Source organism: Podarcis vaucheri (assembly GCF_965113315.1).
Source record: "Podarcis vaucheri genome assembly, chromosome: 1".
Taxonomy (NCBI): domain Eukaryota; kingdom Metazoa; phylum Chordata; class Lepidosauria; order Squamata; family Lacertidae; genus Podarcis; species Podarcis vaucheri.
The window spans coordinates 100,117,170-100,136,912 of NC_138759.1; the positions used below are offsets into that span (position 1 = coordinate 100,117,170).

The following is a 19,743-nucleotide window of genomic DNA, read 5'->3' on the forward strand; positions in this document are numbered from 1 at the left end:
CGACAGTTGATTGTGGCGGCTGGTAAGATTTTTACTTGGTAGGGCTGCAAGTTTCAACCTTACAATATTTATTTATTTTTTCAGCCCATTAAATTTATGCACCGCTCAAAGTGGTTTACAAAAGGAATGAAACAATACAATTATGAGCAAGAACCATTTAACATTCAAAAAATTAAAACCAGGACTTGCACACCACTTATTTAGGAAAGTGTGCCATTAAACATATGCAGAATTCCATTGTCCTCTCACTAAACAAAATATCAATCATTCTCTGCACATCTATGGACAGAGAAGGAGATTTTGCTTAAGAGGATCCAGGTATGATATTCAGACTCCATACCTCTTATTTAGAAATCAAGCCATATCATATGGATATGTTTTTCAATTTCTGTATTGATTACACCTAACATCCATTGCCAAAAAAGCTAAACAAGCAAAAAATTCTTTAAAAATAGAAGTAAGTAACACTTGCTTCCAGGTGCATGCAGTTTTCCTTGCCCTAAAGTAAATGTAACTTTTCATTTTCCAAAACATTTTCCACCCTTTAAATTTGAATCAAGTATTCCAACCAACAGAGAAAACAATGATTGCTTCATTTGAGCCAGGGCACATCAGAGCGCATCAGAATGTATTTACAGTGCATGGCTCAGTCATGAAAATGTGAAGTAATAATATATGTTCGTGTGCAGAGTATATCACACTGAAGTAATCATAATCAACCTCTTTTGTCTGAGATTAGGAAGAATATCTCCAAGTTTTGATGAAGGATGTAGAATCAATCAGAGTGACACCCAGACAGGCACAGAGCCCAAACTTTTCATTTTACAAATTCATTGGGGGGGCGGGGGAAGCAAGCAAGAAATAAGAGCAAAAACATTTTGCTCAGTTCTGCAGTCCATAGGCTTGCCATACGTCTGGAAAATTCTGGACATGTATGGAAATCAGATGCCTAAAATGGTGGCTGGCAGGAAATTTTTGAATTTTAAGAGATGTCCGGAATTTCCTGCATGCATGGCAACCTGGGATTTTTTGGTTTCTGTTTGTGTGTATGTGTGTGCCACCGAAGCTTTCTGTCTTGCTTCAGCCACTGTCTGCTTCCCTTTTGGCCCTGTCCTCTGCCTCCTGGCACGTCTGCTTGGCCCACTGCTCTGGCTTCACCCACCATATTGCAACTGTCTTTGTAGGGAAGAGAGAGCGACGGATGAACGCAGGCATGGGTGAGGCAAAGCATTCGGCAGGGAGGGTCTGCTCCAGGCATGGAGTGTATCCCTTCCTTGAGCACTTGTCTCTCTCTGGGTTCTGGGGGTGAACATCTCCCCTCTTTGATGGGGGTCATCTCCCCTCCTTGATGGCCTCTTTGGTCCTTCTCTCCCGGAGGTCTCTGGATCTCCTCCCCAGCTTTGCATCTCTGCACTCTGGGGTCGCTGCTCCGGCGAGGCCTTTGTGCTCCATCCCTTGTACATGGGGTGGGGGCTGCACCCTTGGGCTGGGCGCAGGGCTCTGCTGAGGCCGGGGCTGTATTCTGCTGCCCTTCCAGGCTGCCTCACAGCAGCAGCAGGAAGAGGGAGTCAACACTTTCTCCACCCACAGCTGAGTTTGAGGCAGGATAATAGTGGAAGCCCTTCACAATATGTCTGTATGTGAGGGGCGATATAGAAATAACCAGCAGGATGGTGGGCAGGTCGTCAGGCAATTCTTCCTCCTCAGCTTCTTCCTGAATCAAGATAATTAACAGTCCAACCCTATGCATATGTACTGCTGTGTTCACTGAGACCTATTCCTATGCAAGTGTGAACAGGACTGCAAGCTAAAGATGGTTTTTAGAAAGCTGATGAGCTCATCGAAGTCTGCTATCTTTTCACAATGTTTTATTGTACAAGATCTCGCAACACTAAATGCAGCCCATTAACCTTGTATGGTCACCAGTTGCAGATGGCATGGTGGAGCAGAGGCACTTTCCTGACCTCCTAGGCAGTGAGTCATTGATGCTTACTGGCAGGGGTGAGGTGGCAGAGCAAGCACAGTGCAGTGGAAATGTATCAGCAGAACCAATCTGGCACTCCTGCCAATGTGTTTGCACTGTATCACCCTCACGGCCTAAGCAGCAGTGACTCACCTTCTGCATGGTCAGGTAACTGCCTCTGCACCACCACACCATCTGCTACTGGTGGTGACTAGCAGGGTTTGACATACTCCCTTGCTGTCTGCCTGGGTTATCTAGCTCTTGGTAAGTCTCAGTATATGGTTGATTACCTGCATTTAGCCATTGTGGGTCAGGCTATGCAGACCCGCATGAGCAACTTTCTGTAATTGTAGACTCTAGAACTATAGAGCCCCGTGCAATGTGTGCAACAGAATGCCCAATCTAGAGAAGCCAAATACAAAAACTAGATAAATGCAGTAAATGCACACTTCTTCTTCTTGTTGTTGTTAAAAAGCAGCTATCATGCAATTTCTTTGTTGCAAGGCAACCTCTTTCCATTGTTTGGGAACAAAATATTGCACTTCTGGCATAGGATCAAGATTAGCTCTACTTCAGCACTATATAAACCTAGGTGTTCTTGATTCACAAGAAAGACCCTGAGGGAGTTCTATACAAATGGTTTTGTGCAACTAGTGAATTACAGCTTCATAAGTGACATCACAGATGTGGATTTCATTATTTTTGTGTATACAATCGACAATGGCTACCTTGAAAAAATACAGAGCTAATCAATTGACTACTTTAGCAGTTCTAAAAATAAGTGACTAAGCCTTAGGCTACTACATACTGAGAGCCTGTAAGTTCAAGGACTAGATAAAGAAGCTGCCATTTTTATTCTGAATGTTAATCTTCAAACATAGCCCATCCCCCTGCACAGTTTGTTATTGTCAGAAACACTGCTATGTATATTGTGAAGTAAAAATAAGCCAAGATGGGGAATGTTTTAGACCAAGGTAATAGAACTGTACGAGAACAGAATAGAGATGTTTTAATCATGCTTGCTGCTGATCTTTATATGTATATGTATATAAAATTATTAATCTGAGTAGTTAGGGGGGAAATGACACAATGACAGTTAATTATAAGTAATCCTGCAGCACTTCAACACAGACTAATAAGAACAGAGAGCTCTGCCAGCAGTTGGTTATATCCTCAAGGGGGAAAAGTGATTTATTTTATTTTTTGCCTAAAATAATTTCACTTGCTTCAGATTCAAAACTGAAGTATAATTTGCTTAGTAAATATACCAGATGATTGGTTTCTAGTACTCAGAAAATCAAGAATGTAAGAAAGGAACTGGTTGTTTAGATCTAAATGCCTGTGGAGGTTTTTCAAGAAGCCAAGTTGGGAAAGAGACTTATCCATGTCTTGCTTTATTCAAATAACCACAGCAACTGAATAAAAACCCTGCCCCTTCTTAGAGGACCATGCCCATGCCATCATGTGGGATGAGGGACTGGTCACCATTTAATTTCCAGGAGGGCTGTTGCACAATGCAAGCAGAAGATTCATGGATCTTCTTGGACTCCATTTGCAAAGGAGACAGATCAGACCCTTCTGCTTCCTCATATTATCTATAACAGAGGTGGGCAGAAAGTAGAGCAGATTCTACTGGTAGATCTCTGGGTGATTTGCAGTAGGTTTACAAAGATTTCTGACTCCCAATGTTTTGACAATAGCAATAAATGAAAAAAGGCTCCGACTCAAATTTTGCTGTTGAAATTAAGGATCCTTAGGAAGCAGAACCCAGTCTGGGTTTGTGGGTGACAGAAATGCAAGCTGTGTTCTGTTACTGAAAACAAATTCCCTGGGCTAAGCATTGCTCAGAGTTATCCTTTTCTTAATTCTAAATGTATGCCTGCTCCATGAACCACTATGCTTCACTAAAACCTGGCTGATGATCTTGGGATTCTAGCTAAAACCTGAAGGCGATCATTCCAACTCTATGATTCTATGATTCTATGATTCTATGTAAAATAGCAGTCTGTTCACTCCTATTCTCTAATTCTCAGAGAATTCAAAGGAAAGGTGTTCACCCAAGGAGGAGGTCTCTTGCTATCTAAAAGCTGGTAAAAGGCTTTGTGGAGCTTTGTGTATATTCTTTAGTGGATTTTAGTCTTACTAATCACAGGAACAATGCTTTATTAATTACAACTCCTTTGTGAGAAGTTGAGCACTGTTAATCCCCACAGAGCCATAAGAGGAGAGGGCTTGCGTAGCACCTTGAGGCTTCTATACAACGTTGGTCAGACTTTCTGAATTTGGCTCCTTTTTTATCTCCTCCTAACCTAATATTAGTAATCTGCTGCATAGATAAGCATGTGGAGAGACTAATCTTCAGTTGCATCTAGACTGCTACTGCATGCAAGGATCATATAAATTGGAGGTAAACAGCAAGAGGAGTATTAGAAGAGGACATATATGATTCTTTATTAAAATAGCAAATCAGGAAGCAATCATCAGCAGAATAAAGAAGCAGCTCTTCCTGAGCTTCTTTAGCCCAAAATCAGTTTGGGTTCATGAGGGCACTGGAGGTGCAGTCATCTCCACTAATTCAAAGGGAATCAGGAAGGGTCCTCTGCCAGATGGATATGGGAAGCAAGTTCCCACGTGCTGTAGAACCTTATTCCCCCTCCCCATGTAATTTGTGCCCTCCATTAGGTCTCCTTTTACACCCCAGTTTGAGTATCACTGGCTGTAATGATCCAAAGATGCTTGAATTCCACTCTTGCATATTTCCCTCATAAAGATCAGCCTGACTTCCTAACAATTAACGCTGTCTTCACAGTACCATGGACAGCTCCCAAACACACGTTCTGTGTTCTTTCTCTTAATCCATATTCTTAGGAGGCGCTCTTTGAATCCCAACCTAAAAGCTTTATTCTACGTGTTATTAAATTAGTGGTGAGATTCCTGTATTGCAAGTGGCTGGACTAGATGACCCTCAGGATCCCCCTACAATTCTATGATTCTATGGGTGTATGATTCTATTTTTAAGAAATACTAGTTATTTTTTTAAAAAAATAAAAACAACCTTTTTGAAGCATTGGGCATCCCTATTTATTAAATTATTGTATTAGTGCTCAGATATTCATGCAAAGGCAAGCCTGCTCAATTTACAAGACATCAAGTCAAATAAATATAGTTCAACAGCAGTAGAAATGCCCAGACTAGCAGGAGAAACATGGTGTTTATGAAGCTGTCATGCATGGCTGGTGTGCTGTGTTTGACTTCGTGGGTTTCAGACTGTGCAGGTCTGATGTAAATATTTTAAATACCATTTTCTTATATGATCCATATAATTCCAAAGTCAGCTGTGCCTACCCTCTTATATCAGCCATTCCCTCTTTCCATAACAGATTTGAGTTTTCAATGCAAGGTTATTCTGACTGCTCTATCTAAAATTGTCACACAAAGGCACATGTAGGGAGCTTGGTTTACAATTATACAATTGCTGGCAATTTCAGTATTAGACTCCAAAAGGCCTTCAAAACTAGAAAAGATTAAATTGCACTGCTGTCAAGAAGTCTGCATAATCAGGGTCATGAAATGCTATGCAGAAAACTCTTTGGAAGAATTATATTAGAATTTTAGGGTTGGTTCACACATACACATGATTGGCATATGTGGATGAGCTATCAGATTAAGCTCTATTTTCAATATAAGCTCACATCATGAGAATCCCACTTCTTCTGTTTAGTTAATTAACACACCAGTTGAATCAAGGGCTGAGTACTCAAGTGACCAGAAACCAAGTTTATGTACATGCATATAGGAATCTTGCACTGCCTTTGAAAAAGAAAACAAGTTTCTAGACCTTCTGGTTTATGGAGAAGGTTTTAAAGTCTGCTAATGTCTTGGCAGTAAAAAAGAAAATAAAATTCCCCTGAACCATAACGTGCTTTTCAGGGACAGTCTTGTCAGAACAGGCATAAGGCATCAAGGATGAGACAGGGAATCCCAATGATTCCCTTACAGCACAGGGAGTGGCTGTAAAACACCTGTCCTTTTCCCTTTCAGTTTGAAGAAGTAGGGTTGACCTCATTTCCCTCTTTGTCTTTGCACTGCAATCAACAGACTTTGTTGCCACTGATTGAAATGTTGATCTAATCCTCAGTTGTGCCATGCTTGTGAGGAAGGAGGTTTCCTGCTTTTTCTTTTTGATTAAAAGCACCACTTGTATGTTTATGCAAATGAAAGTTATTTTAAAACAAACCCTCTCAAACATCTTTTTAAAAACTTTGGAAAAAGTTCTCTGGGCTGGGAGCATAGATTCAAAACATCACAGGCACCCCTCATTCTGAATTTTATACCACAAAGTTTCCCAGTGAATTGGCAAATGGCAAAACTCATTTTCCCTAGTGGTGTTGCCAGTACCCATAATTAGCTTGGTATGTATAATTTAATTTATTTGGCTCGTAACGCTCAGCTATTATGTTCCCAGAAACATCTTCTCTGATATTAAAACAGATTATGTGCATTTAGACCAAGAGAATTAGAGTGGTGATACTCTTTAATGTTAACCACTTATTCTCAATTAAGCCTTCAGTAAGCTTTCAGTAATTGCTGTGAATACATGTCAGGATCACTCAGATAAGCAGCTTTTTGTTGGGTGAGTATCCTGACTATTTGGGCTGCCATACATCCAGAATTTCTAGGACATAGTTGAAAGCAGTGTCTGGATGGAAAACTTGAAGCAAAGCTAAAAAAAGCTCAACAACGTTTGTGTCCAGATATCCACTTTTTGAAATATGGCAACTCTATATTTGGTTAAATCAATAAACTCTTTCATTCCTGGGAACATTTTTATGGGGTCAGAGTTGACTTTCCAAACAGCAAACCACCATGCATGATGCTACTAAAAGTGGATGCAGGGCAGGTGAAAATAAAGCAGTTTCCAGAGATCTTCAGTTACATCATTAATGTTCCATCATGCACCATGCACAATGTCAGGTTCAAAAACTAGTTTCTGAGGTTGATAATGATTTTTAATTTTGTCTCCATTCATAATGGAGCCCTGCTTTGAAATAGGTGAGCTGTGGGTCAGGTGAAGCTGATTCAACTTCTCCAGGGAACTTCTCTGAGGAACTTCCAATTTTCTTCCAATTGCTCTTCCTTCCCTTGCCTACCGCCACCACCACTGTGGTCAAACTTTATAATGCTTCTTCATGTGCCCTTAAATATGGTATGAACTATGAATCACTGGATGTAAATAAGAAAGCATGAGGAGAGGAAGTGGAACTGCAAAAGCCAGAAGAAGCTGTAGCAATGATTGCTTTGGCGAGAGAGGCCAGGAATGTGGTTGGCCCTTCTGACAATGGATACCAATGTCCTGGAGCAGCTTACATGATGCAATATTATTCCATCTTATCAGAACAGTAATAAATCAGAGGAAGAATATACTTGAGAAGCAAATCTGAGCTTGACAACAGGTAGCATGCAGCCACCTTCTCTAGCTGTATGTTCAAGACTCCAATCAGGAAAGGTTAATAGCTTGTGAATTTCTTTGCCAGGCTTCTCTTGTTTTGCATGACAGGTAAAATTCCTGCCCTCTTAAAATGGTTGAATAATTGGGGAGGGGAAATACATTGCTTTAGGCTACACTTTACTAAAATTTCATTTCCTCCTTTCCCCAGCATCTTTGATACATAGCCCATCAGGGAGACAGTGTTGACCACTGTACTTTCTAATTGTCCTTTTCAAGTGTTGTAATACTTGATATATATTAAAAAAACAACTCATAGCAATAGGCTTCCCAAATATTTATCTATCCTCTCTTGTCACTGATAACTCAAGTTTTGACTCATAACCTTGTAATACAATCTTTTTGTTACGTCAACACTCTTCACTGGCAAATCACCCACCAGTCAAGGGAACTGGTGTGGCAGCTGGTGCCCATTGGTATGGTAGGGTGGAAGGCCAACAACAGGTGGAGCCAGAGTCGATGGTAGACAGAGGCAGAGACAATGAGGGGGCAGAGCCAATTAAATCCAGCTTTGCTCTTGTCATCCTCCTTGGTGAATTCTGCAAGGGCAACACTGAGACCAAGGAGAAGCAAGCTGACAATGCCATCCTTTTGGAATGGTCATAGATAGGAAGGCAGGCAGGCAGCTGGCTGAGGCTGGTGGGGCTGTGTCTGATTTGGATCAACCTCCACTGGTAGAAGGACAAGCCAGTGTGATATCATGGGTAAATAATGTTTAGTCGGCAGAATGCTTCTATGCTTTAAATATATAGCCAAGAAAAAATATATACTTAGCTTTCTAAGAGGACTGGCCCTTACATGAAGCAGAGTAAAGATACCGCCTTGGGTGACAGATGCAGTGAGTGGTGGCAAGGTGTTGGAGCAACGTGTGCCAAGTGGAGGACACTGTCCCATCCCCAGTGCTGAACTAAGATTTAACTGCCAGTCCAGTCAGCTTCTCTTCGTGGAATGGAGTTGGGAAGGATGCCATGCTGCCTCAGGCACCAAAAGTCTTGGGCCAACTTTGCTTCCAACCACAACTAACATTATTCTTTGCAAGTCAGCTACTACATCAGCTATAGGAGGAGCAAGGCAGTATTCAAAGCACCGGCATAGTGGAAGATTACTTAGAAGTTCCTTTGTGTGCACTGTAGCTAGGTTTTCATCCAAGTGCATGTAAAAGTGTGTGTGTGTGGAGGGGGGGGCTTTATCCCCCTAAGCCAGAGAAATCATTATGAAATAATGTATTTTCTCTCCCTACACAAATATGTGGTGAAGTATAGTAATATAACACTTGCAGAAGTTTGGGCTGCAGTTTTCTCTTCTAACAAACTTCCTAATAGAAATAGCATTGGGATTCACCTCCACAACCACTTGCCTCTCAGTATCTCTGTCTTTCCATCCCCAAATAAAGTAGCTGCGATTGGCTTGTGAAATAAATGTTCTGTTTACTTGCACAGAAGTGGCAAAAAAGCAGCGGCTTTATGCCCTAATCTTGCTTTGCCTGATATTTTGGGTGCGATAGAACCTATTTGGTAACCAGTGTGGTACCTGCAGATAATGAGGAGCCTGATTGGACTGGGAAACATCTCCATAGCATCCGCATTCAGTCATTATCTGATCCACCACCACTAGTAATAGTCTAGCTAAATATTCTGTCTATCTGCATTTTTTCATATTCCCTGGGGATCTGCTGACCTATCCTATCTTGAAAAGTTGTTGTTGCCACAAAATGAGGTGCTTTCTTTTCTTTCTTGCTTCTTCATTATTTCATTCTGTTTTTGCTGGGGTTTCTCTCTGCCTCTCTCCTCCTCCCCCACTACACAGGAATATTATTAAATGGAATGTTTTGTTAATCAATCTGTGCTCAAGCTGCCAGGCAAGGAGATAATACCCTGTGTAAACCATGGATGAATGACTTCCTGCCTATCTCCTCTGCTCTTCTAATTGCACATGACAACACTCAGAGGGGCCCCTGTGAATCTCTGGCACTGACAGAGCAGAGGAGACACCAGCTTCCCGTTGCTACTCTCTGTTCATTAGCATTGATGCTGCTGAGCAACCATCCCTAGGGATGAGATGGGGAGTTCTTTATTCCTTTCCTTTTCTAGGCCTCCTAAACCAGCACAGGAGCTCCGATCTAAATATATATCTATGATAACTAAGAAAACAGCTGGTTGACCGATACACAACAATACTTTTAAACAAGGCCTTTCCGTAGGTAGTTTCATGCCCAGCACAACAGCTCTCCTTGAGTAGTTTCATGCCCCCAGCTGATACCTCTCCATTCTTGCTGACCCCTCTGTAGCATGTACCACCATCTGGGCCATTATATTGCATAGTCCTTTGGGATTTTAGACCTATTATCTGCTTGGCTGTTTGCTTCCACTACTGGAATAGTTATCACAGGAGAAATTAGGTGATAAAAGAGTACAGAGTTGCTGTGGTTGAGATATGCCAGTATAAATAATGGTGTGTGTCCTCTTAGGCTCAAGGATCGTCTTAACCATTCCTATCCAGACAGAGGTCTGATGGGAATAACAAGATTTTGCTTCTAATTAGATGTGTTTCAGATAGGAGAGTCAGTTGTGTTCCTTCCTGTCTTCTTGCCATAAAACACAGTCCCAAGTGTTTTGCAATTGTCTAAAGCCAGAGAACAACAAGCAGCATTTACAGATCCAGTTAATCACCTTGAAGTCCAATGGATTGCAGTGGGAAAATTAAGCAAACCACTTGTATTGAAATCAATGAGGCTTTAAAGTCCAGAATGTTTACTGGATCACACCCAACAGTTCTGGAGCAAATTGAAATGGCATAAAGGAGATGTGTTCCCTCTGGAATATGCAAATATTTATTTTGCTCACTCGTGTGTCTGACCATATGTTTTTGTGGGATTTTCTGGTAGTCAAAATGTCTGCAAAGTCTGTAAACAGAGGCAATCATGAAGTGAACATACACTGCAGACAAGGATCCTTCCTTCAACAATTTTTTTGGGGGGAGGGATTTTGATCCACCAGCTTCTGTTCATTTCTAGAGTTATCTCCCCATCACCACCTAAGAGACTATAGACATGTACTAAAATTTTATGGGAAAGATTTAATTTTAAATTTGATCGCAGACTTATCCCAGTAATGCTTTGTTTATGTGTTATTATTTATTGCACCTCCTCCAGAAACCATTCTGTACGCCTAGGGTGATGAACTCCACAAAATAAACATGCAGCAGGAAATAATTAAAGCAAATATTTCAGGAACCAGCCACATGCTCAAGAGGTGCTTGTTCAAACTTTTCCAGGTATGTCAGCAAATAATTATTTCCATCCAGAAATGAACCAGGAGTATTTCTTTCAAAATGAGCTGGTATTTGTAATGAGTCAGGCTGACTGCTTCTAAGACAGGAAAAGGAAGAAGACAGTGACCCTATGTATTAGTTATAAAATGGGAGCTTTCCATATTGCTTGTTATAATCCAAGGGGGTTTTGTGAGAAGAATCATCACAGTGATACATTTGTTAAATACATGGTGCTAAATTCAGACTTCCTCTGCCTTTTGAGATTCAGCTTGCGTGCTCTCCTAGAAGCTCTTCAAAAGAACTGAAGATACAGCAGCAGGCTTCCCATGCCCATGGGACACAAGCAAAAAAAAGGGAGCACCCCTTGTCTGCCTGGTTTAGCATAGGACTTGCTTGAGCAAATGGCTTTGTGCCCAGCTTTCTTGGAACTATCAGTTGAGCAGCAGGGTTGCCAAAACGATGCACAATAACAAGCTCCAATCTACATAACACCTGGCCTATACAAACCAGGTCATTATGAATTTGATCCAAGCTGTCATTCACGTTGCTTTGTTATTCCCATACAGGTTTGCACTACTCATCCATGAAAGGGAATCGTCTCTTAGCGTTTCCATCCTCACTTCCAGGTGCCATCCTCCTTACCTGAGCATCACATAGGAGGACTTGCAAGATCCATTTAAGCAACAGGGACAGCGATGAAAAGAAGAAGCATCTGAATGCTAGATGAGGCAGGAGGATAGCTGGAGGAATCCTGTGGGTTCAAACTCCTGCTTCTGGCTGCTTGCACCAGGTTAGACATTCCTTTTTCTTTCACTGATACTCTGCTTTGCAATTCTAATCCCCCAAATGCCTTTGATGAACTTTGGGAGGAATGCACATCTTAAAAATTTACTCAAGGAGTATATCTTTAAAATACAGTAGATGATATAGTATAGGACAGGAAGATGCAATAACAGTATGTGGTCCATCAAGCTCCTCCCCGTCCCCCAAATCCATACAGATTCTCACTGTCATCTTGTGGCATCCTATCTGCACAACAACCATTCCATATAAATTCTTTTCCTGGGGGAAAGACTGCTGGGTTTTCCTGATGCACACAATAGGTTTCTATGTTGCATAGGTATTGTGTACAAAAAAATGGAAATTTGTTAAACTTGTCTGCCTATTCAGATTGTTCAGTTTCGGTAAACATGGTGGACGTTTTGTGTAGGGAGTCACCTACCACCACCACCACATGTCTCTTTCTCCTCTGGGCAGTGGCAGGAATAGATAGTTCTATACACTGTACCTTCCACATCCACCTCAATGTATTCTGAGATCTGCAACTGCTGTTCTTGCTCTTCTGGCCCAGAATCGGTGTCTGAGGTGAGGGCATGGAATCGATTTTGCAGCTCCAGCGACACAACATTACTTCTGACAGTCCTGCTTCTGAGTGTCATGATCCTCCAGGGGTTCATTTTCTGCAATGGACAGTCTCCCTTCTCCTTAGGGGCACCCGACCTGTGTTGTTCCAGGGCAGTCCATTTTGCTGTATTTAGAACTTCCTTCTCTTGCTCAGTAGCTCAAAGTGTGTATAGGCAGGCCTCAAGTTGCTGTACCTTCTCTTGCACTTGCTGCCGGTGTAGCTTTGCACATTCTCAGGCAGGAAGGCAAACATGGCACAAGTGCTGCAGGCCACATGCCATCTATGTTTCTTGGTTCTATGTACACTGTGAGGCAGCACTCTTGGCCTCCCCTTCAGGATACCCTCACAAAGGCTCCTGTTTACAAGTCTGGTCACAAGCTCCCAGAGGCTGCAATCAGCTAAATAGAACTGATAAACTTCATCAGATAAGCTTTGGTTAGCAAGAAGTCACAAACTTTGGCCTCCACATCTGGCAAATTCTTGCCAGCAGAAGTTATTCCACTAACATGTGGTAACTTTGCCTGTTTGCTGTCTGATCCCTAAACCTGTTAGTTCAGTTTAAAGGAATGAAATCTCAAGCAGGCATGCTTTAGGACATCACACTACCTGGGTTGAATCCAGAGATCTTGTGAGTGAAGTTGTGCTCATGGAAACTCCTAGCCTTGGAAGGAGAGGGGAGGAAGTCATCAGCAAGTTGCCACTCAGAACCTGTTGAGAGATAGAGGACTTACGGAGAAATGGTACGGGAATCTGCAGTGGAAAGCAGTCATTGGTAAAAATGTCCTTTCCTCTCTCTGTCAGTAGCAGCAGTCTCTGTGTGATTACAAGGCTTTTGGCAAATGGAAGGAGCTCTTCCATTCATGAAAGGTATCCTCTGAACCCCAGCCAAGGCACTTTTGGGGTTCAATTGTGGCTCCTGGGGGCTGCAGCTGTTCACATTTTCAGACCTTTTCACTTTGTTCTTGCCTCGTTTTTTGTGTATAGTTGACACTCAGGTCATTTGCTCTACTTGGAGAATCTGAAAGTGCAATGTAGTTTGAAGTCTACATTGGGCTAGAAGCCGGAGGGGAACACCTATTAGCCTAGATTTGGCTTTAGAGAAGTAACAGCCTTGGAGATTTCTGTGTTGCTACAGTTTTACAAGAGCTTGTGTGCTAATCCCTTCAGGACTGCAGCATTTATCACCTACCACATAGGTGTTAAGCGCTGCTTTCTAGGGGAATTAGTGCTTCCTCTCTCAGCTGCTTTTCCACTGAAAAATAAGCAAGGAAAAAGGATGGCCCACAGAAGGAAAGCTAGAGAATAATCTTTTCTCTTTTTGTTTGTAGATTCTTCTTCTGGAAGACATATCTCATCAGGGTTTAATGTCACTTCCAGCTGGTAAGCTCAAAGAAAGAGCCATTCTTCAGAGGTATTGCTGCCACTTCAGAATGTGAATGAAAGTAGGTCCCTTTTCCTCTTCCTGGGTAAACAGATGGTTTCCAAAAGAGGGCATATCATGATCAACGAAGCTTTGTTATAAAATGGTGGTTGCCCCACTCCCAAAATCCTAGCTCCAGCTTTGTCACTTGTGGTTTAGGAGGCCTGCTTCATAAGGAGTGCCTCTCATCAGCTTGGACTGGTGCACCAGCTGTGACAGGACAGAGGTGGCCTGGCTGCTAACTTCTGAATTCACTGCTGTGTTTGAAGACAGTAATGTAGGAAATGGGGCAGGAGCCGGCCACTGGTGGAGGAACGGGAGTGCAGAGGGAGCGGACCGCCCCCGGCACCACTATTCCAGTAGGGTGCCATCGCAGCGTCCCCCCCAGACACGCACTGTGCACCCCCCATGCACCAAGCACCACGCCCCCAGAATGTGCACCATGCCCCTGCGGGCGGGGCGCCATGCCCTCACGGGTGACGTACCACACCCCCAGGATGTATGCCACACCCCAGGGCACACGCCACCCCCACCCCCGCCTGCTCACTGCCTCCAGTAGCGGAGCATGCAGCTTCGCTACTGCAGCAGGCACCCATCAACTGGTATTTGCAAATACAGCACATCATAACAGACTTATTAAGATTATTTGCTGTACTAAGAAAGCAATCCAATGGTACAGCCTGCCAGGATGAGCAGCTTAAGATGCAGCAGATCTCCCAAGAGACACCAATGTCACTTGCTCATCCCAGTTTAGTGAGAGCTCAAGCAGTGTATGTCCCCCAACCAGGGCATACTGGAAGTGTGATGTGGCAGGGAACAAGAGAGGCAGGACTTGGGCTAGATTTTAACCCTGTTCAGCTCAGTCACATGACCTGGCAACCAAGCGTACAACACTGTTTTAAATGGTTGCTTTTCTTCTGCTGGGCTTTGGGTTTAGTGGGCTGCTGCTGCTGCTGAATGGCGTTTGTATCTCATGTAACTTTATGCCAGCTTCTTGTACATAGGAGTGTGTTCCCTCAGAAACAGCATAAGATCTGAAGTATTAATTTCAAAAAGTGACAGGTCCAAAGTAAACTTAGGAGAAATCTATAACATAATTACAGAACTGGAATCATCACAACAAATCTGTGATGGCCTGGGAATCCGATTCAGAGGCGGAACCGGAGGAACCCCAGCCTGCACAAGAGTCCCCGCCTCCAGGGCCGGCTGAGCTGGGGCGGGGCCTTGGATCTGAAGCGCCTGCACCTGTGCCGGATCCTCAGGAGCAGGCACCAGGTGATTCCACTCTGGCTCCGGAGGTGATTAAGGACACAGTGCCTACAGGTGCGCCTCTCCCGGCCCTGCCAGAGGAAGGCGAGTCTCCCCCTGGGTCCAGTAACTCCCCTGCCTCTCCTGAACTGCAGAGGCTTAGCGCAGAGAGGTGGAGGGAACTGGTTTCTCCCAGGAGGAGTGCTCGCCTTAAGGCCAGGAGAGGCAGGTCTCCTGGGGGCCGGGACTGCCCCTGGCCTCAGAGAAGATAAAGGCCAGTCAGCCCGGTCCCAGGTTGTGGGAGCAACGTCGTTGAGTACCTGCTCCTGCCCGGACCCAGACCTGACCTTCCAGTGTTCCTGTCCCCGCCCGGCTTCCTGCTTCGGACCTCGCCCCGCTCCTTGTGAACTGTTTCCAGGCTAGTGACCCAGGACCGGACTTTGACTACGCCAACGGTAACCTTCCCCCCGGGACCAGCACAAAATCTATCGATCAAAATGGGATGCAGATATGTCTAGCAACATATCTCAGCGAAATATGGACATAGATCTGGGAAAAAATGTTTTCAAACTTTGTAGGATCTTAAAATAAAATTTCTATAAAATCATGACTCGGTATCTGACTCCAGACTGACTAAAATATACCCAATAAAAAATCAATACTCAAGATTTAGAAAAGTCCAAACACAAACATTTATTATATAATTTTGGAATGCCCAAGTTTTAAAATTATTTTGGGAGTAAGTATTAAGAGAAATAAATAATTTCCTAGGTCAATATCTTCCAATGGTAGTATGCTTTAAAATATCTCTTAAGAGTCTTGTTCCACCCCACCCACCTTTGTGGAGATCCTATTAGAGAGAAGGGGAAAGCAAGGCAGCAATAACAAAAAACCCCAAACAGCTTTACAACAGGTCATTCTGCAGTGCTAAGCAATGTTAATCTAAAGGCAGATTTGGAGTGGGAGATGCTGCAGTCCAACTCTTCCTGGTGCTCAGCGGATGTGTTGATTCATTGCCCCAAGTCAATCTCTGCTACCCCAAATACAGATAAAGAAGCTGAACACCAAAACACATTGCAAAGCGATCACCCTAATCAATCCAAGCCCACGCCTATGGTGCCCACAATTTACATGGAATAGCTTCATTTAGGTGCACCCTTAGCCACGCTTACTTGGAAATAAATAGTGACTGGATTTCACTTGTGTATAAACTTGCATATCAAAAGGGTATAAATGTGAAGTGGCTTTTCAAAAGAAAGATGTTGTCGCTGCCTGTAGTAGGACAGGCATAGGAATAAAGGAAGTCTTTAAACCAAGTCAGACAACTGGTCCATCTAGATTGTCAGACTGGTAAGAGCTTTCCAGGGTTGTAGACAGACCTCTTTCCTAGTCTCCTACCCAAGAGGTAGGATTTGCACCTTTTTGCATGTAAATAATAATAATAATAATAATAATAATAATAATAATAATAATAATAATATATTTATTTATATCCCGCCCTCCCCAGCCAAAGCCGGGCTCAGAGTGGCTAACAACAGTAAAACGATAAAACATTCTAAAATCATTTCATTATAAAATGCTCTACCACTGACTTACCACCCCTTCCTTTAATATGTTGCATACTGCAGCTTAGTTTCATCTTGCCTGGCATCTCTAGTTACAAAAAAACACACACCCCAAGTTAGGTACAGTAGTAGACAATGTGAAAACCCTCTTCCTGAAATACTGGAATGCTGCTGCTGCTGCTAGTCCATGTACTCGCTACTGGTGTGGATAAACAAACAGACTGGCCTTGAATAAGGCAGCTACTGATGTTCCTAACAGCTGGTGAAGTTTCTAAAAGCATAAATATCTGCTCTACCCAGTCTTCCACTCATAAAAGAGATCACTGGAGGCTTATTTACTGATTTTATATTATTTAACAAAACATTTATACCACTAGCTGGAATTTAAAAAAATCAAGCCATTATTATCCCCCCCCCCAATATTTGGGTTAGTTATAATTATGAAGCTGCCCCATAATGCAGCTCTCCACAGCAAGCCACCCCTTTGCCTCAGATGCTTTGAGCTATAGCTACCTCTTTGCCTCTTTGTTCTTTTCTCCAAACTACAGTTTCTTAAGAACATACAAATCTGCCTTATGTTGAGTCAGATCCTTGTTCCACATAGCTCAATATTATCTACACTGACAGGCAGTAGTTTTCTATAGGATTATGGATGGGTTCTCACCCAGCTGTACCTCAAGATGCTGGGGATTAAATTAGGGACCTTCTGTTTGCAAAGAAGGTGCTTTACTAGTTAGCTACAGCCCTTATCCACACACAGACCATTAAATTCTAGGAACAGCAGCTGGTGAGGATGGGTGGGAAAGGATGAGTCCATCTTCTTCAAAAGCAGGAGTCAGCAAGCTTTTTCAGCAGGGGGCTGGTCCACTGTCCCTCAGACCTTGTGGGGGGCTGGACTATATTTTTGGGGGGGAAATGAACAAATTCCTATGCCCCACAAATAACCCAGAGATGCATTTTAAATAAAAGGACACATTCTACTCATGTAAAAACATGTTGATTCCCGGAATGTCCACGGGCCAGATTTAGAAGGCGATTGGGCCGGATCCGGCCCCGGGCCTTAGTTTCCCTACCTATGTTCCAAAGGGTTTCACATTTCAGCAATTATCTCTGTAAGGTCCTCCAACCTTTGCTCCCACAGAGGAAACATGAACAGCCATCCTAGTAATTTGCTTAACAAGAGATAATAGACAGCGACATTCATCATAACTCTATTGTCACCTTCTGATGTCTGCACACCAACCTGCCATTAAAGCTACAGGGGCAGTTCAAAAGCTGGCAGTCCCTTTTGGATGCTTCACACTGAAAGGGACAGTGATCACCAAACTGCCCTCCTTGCCCTTTCCACCCTGGCAGCTTCAGAGGCAATTGTGACAGCAGCCTCCATAAACTGCTGTACAGCCACTGTCAGCAAAGCTTTTTCTATATTATTTAACAAACCACAAAATAATCTGTGAAAGATAAATTGGTTTCCTTCTTAGGAAAAAAAGAAAGAAAAAAGAACAACCACATTTTTACCTTGTAGACACCAATTAACAATCTGTAAGATTCAAAAGTGGAGAAGGAAAAATTGCTTGCTTCATTGACTTCAAAAACAAAAAGTGTTTTGACTCCATCTGGAACACAATAATCATAAATTACTACAAAGTGGAACCTGAGGGGAAAACATGACTTCTTCAAAATCAAAGTACAAAACAAGGCAAACAATGGGAAAGCAGAAAATATTTTTTAAAAGCAGGGTGGGGGGAAGCCAACAGAATTCTTCAAAGGAAGAGAGTAATGTATAAAATTCAAACCATATTCAACTTGATATATCAGTGACTTACTTATCTTAATAAGTGAATACCTGAGACCTGAACATTCTCCAAGTAGGGTTCTCAACTGTTCAGAATAAACCAAAACAGACAAAAAAAATACAGTCTTGTCTTTCAACAGCAACATAATCTGTGGAAATCGGCAGGCATGCTTAAATTTAGGGGGAGCCACCCAAGTGAGTGTGTGTATGTGCTTGGTTTCGGGAGGGTGCGTGTCATGAATAATCTACTTGAGTGTTCTCTTAACAGCTGGAACAAAAAGTACAAAACAGTTCATTTTAAGGTGTAAAGCTGGTGATACTGGTCATCACGTGGCCAACGCTGTATTAATTATTGCTTTTGTTTTTAATTTAATGGGGGGAGGGATGCACAACACCAGTGCCCATTCAGTGAGTGACATGCATGTGAGAGGCTGTGACCAGATCCATGCGACATGGATACGGTAAATCATCCAAGAAAATCATGCATCAAAGTTGTGAAAAAGGAAAAAGCCATAAAAAGCAAGGTATTGAAAAGCTGAAAACTTTTGTGTACTTTGGGTTGTTTTTAATGGCTACTGTTGCCTGTTTCACAACTTTGATACATTATCTTCTTGGATGCTTTATCTGTGTTATATAGGACATTAAATCTGTATGCATGGATCTGGTCACAGTCTTCTGCAAGCATCTACTGGAATATGGGAGCTGATTGCTCCTAATGTTCCTGTGTCCACAGGGTGTTTCAGCAGAAAGGGACTTGAAAGAGTTTCAGCTAAATGTGCTTACAAAGTCTCCTTGTGATCAGGACTCCAATAATGCTGGGTGTGCTTATAAGCTGGGATAGCTCAGTTGGTTAGAGCATGGTGCTGATAACACCAAGGTTGCAGGTTTGATCCCCATATGGGACAGCTGCATATTCCTGCATTGCAGGGGTTTAAACTAGATGATCTTCAGGGTCCCTTCCAGCTCTATGATTCTAAGCCTCCTTTATTGGACTGGAGAGGCACCCCCACTCATCTTTCCCGATTTTAACCCTCATGCGTTTGTTTTGCATGAATATGGCTAGGCGTACCTGGTGGTGGGTAATAACACTCTTTAACCTGTGTAGTGTTGACACACTCAGATATGACATCATTCACGCAACTAGTTTATCTTCCTGAATATGATACATAAATCACCTGCTGTCCCTTAAACAGGATCACCATGGAAAGCGACTGATCTAGTTGATTGTACACCCATGGTATTGCCAGAACACATAGTTTCCTAGTTTTTAGCACTCTTAAGCAAGGCCTTTTCTTATTCTTAAGACATGACCTTAATTCTCAGTAAGAAGAGGTAGGCCTTTTGCAAAGGTTCATGCGTTCCTTATCTCAAGGCAGGTTATTTGTCTTCCTTTTTGCTTAACCAAACAGCCAAGACAGTGAGAATCTCTTGCTGTGTGTTCTACAGCTTCCCTCCTTTAGAATGCCTCCTAAGGCAGACAATCAGTCAACCCTTCCCTTCAGAGCACACCAAGACACTTCTGCCATTAGTACTTCTGGCCAATGGACAGATGCAACCCAAGACTGCATGCA

At 42.8% G+C, this 19,743-nt stretch overlaps 1 protein-coding gene across 2 annotated transcripts in view; it reads left to right on the forward strand.

Annotated features, from left to right (window-relative positions):
* Positions 1-19,743, forward strand: part of THSD7B (thrombospondin type 1 domain containing 7B) — a 633,259-nt gene that overhangs the window by 249,084 nt on the left and 364,432 nt on the right. For both annotated transcript variants that reach the window (XM_082197355.1, XM_082197356.1), the window contains 3 exons: positions 10,621-10,742; positions 11,366-11,529; positions 13,473-13,524. The gene's annotated coding sequence lies outside the window, so the exon portion shown is untranslated. The remainder of the gene's footprint in view (positions 1-10,620; positions 10,743-11,365; positions 11,530-13,472; positions 13,525-19,743) is intronic.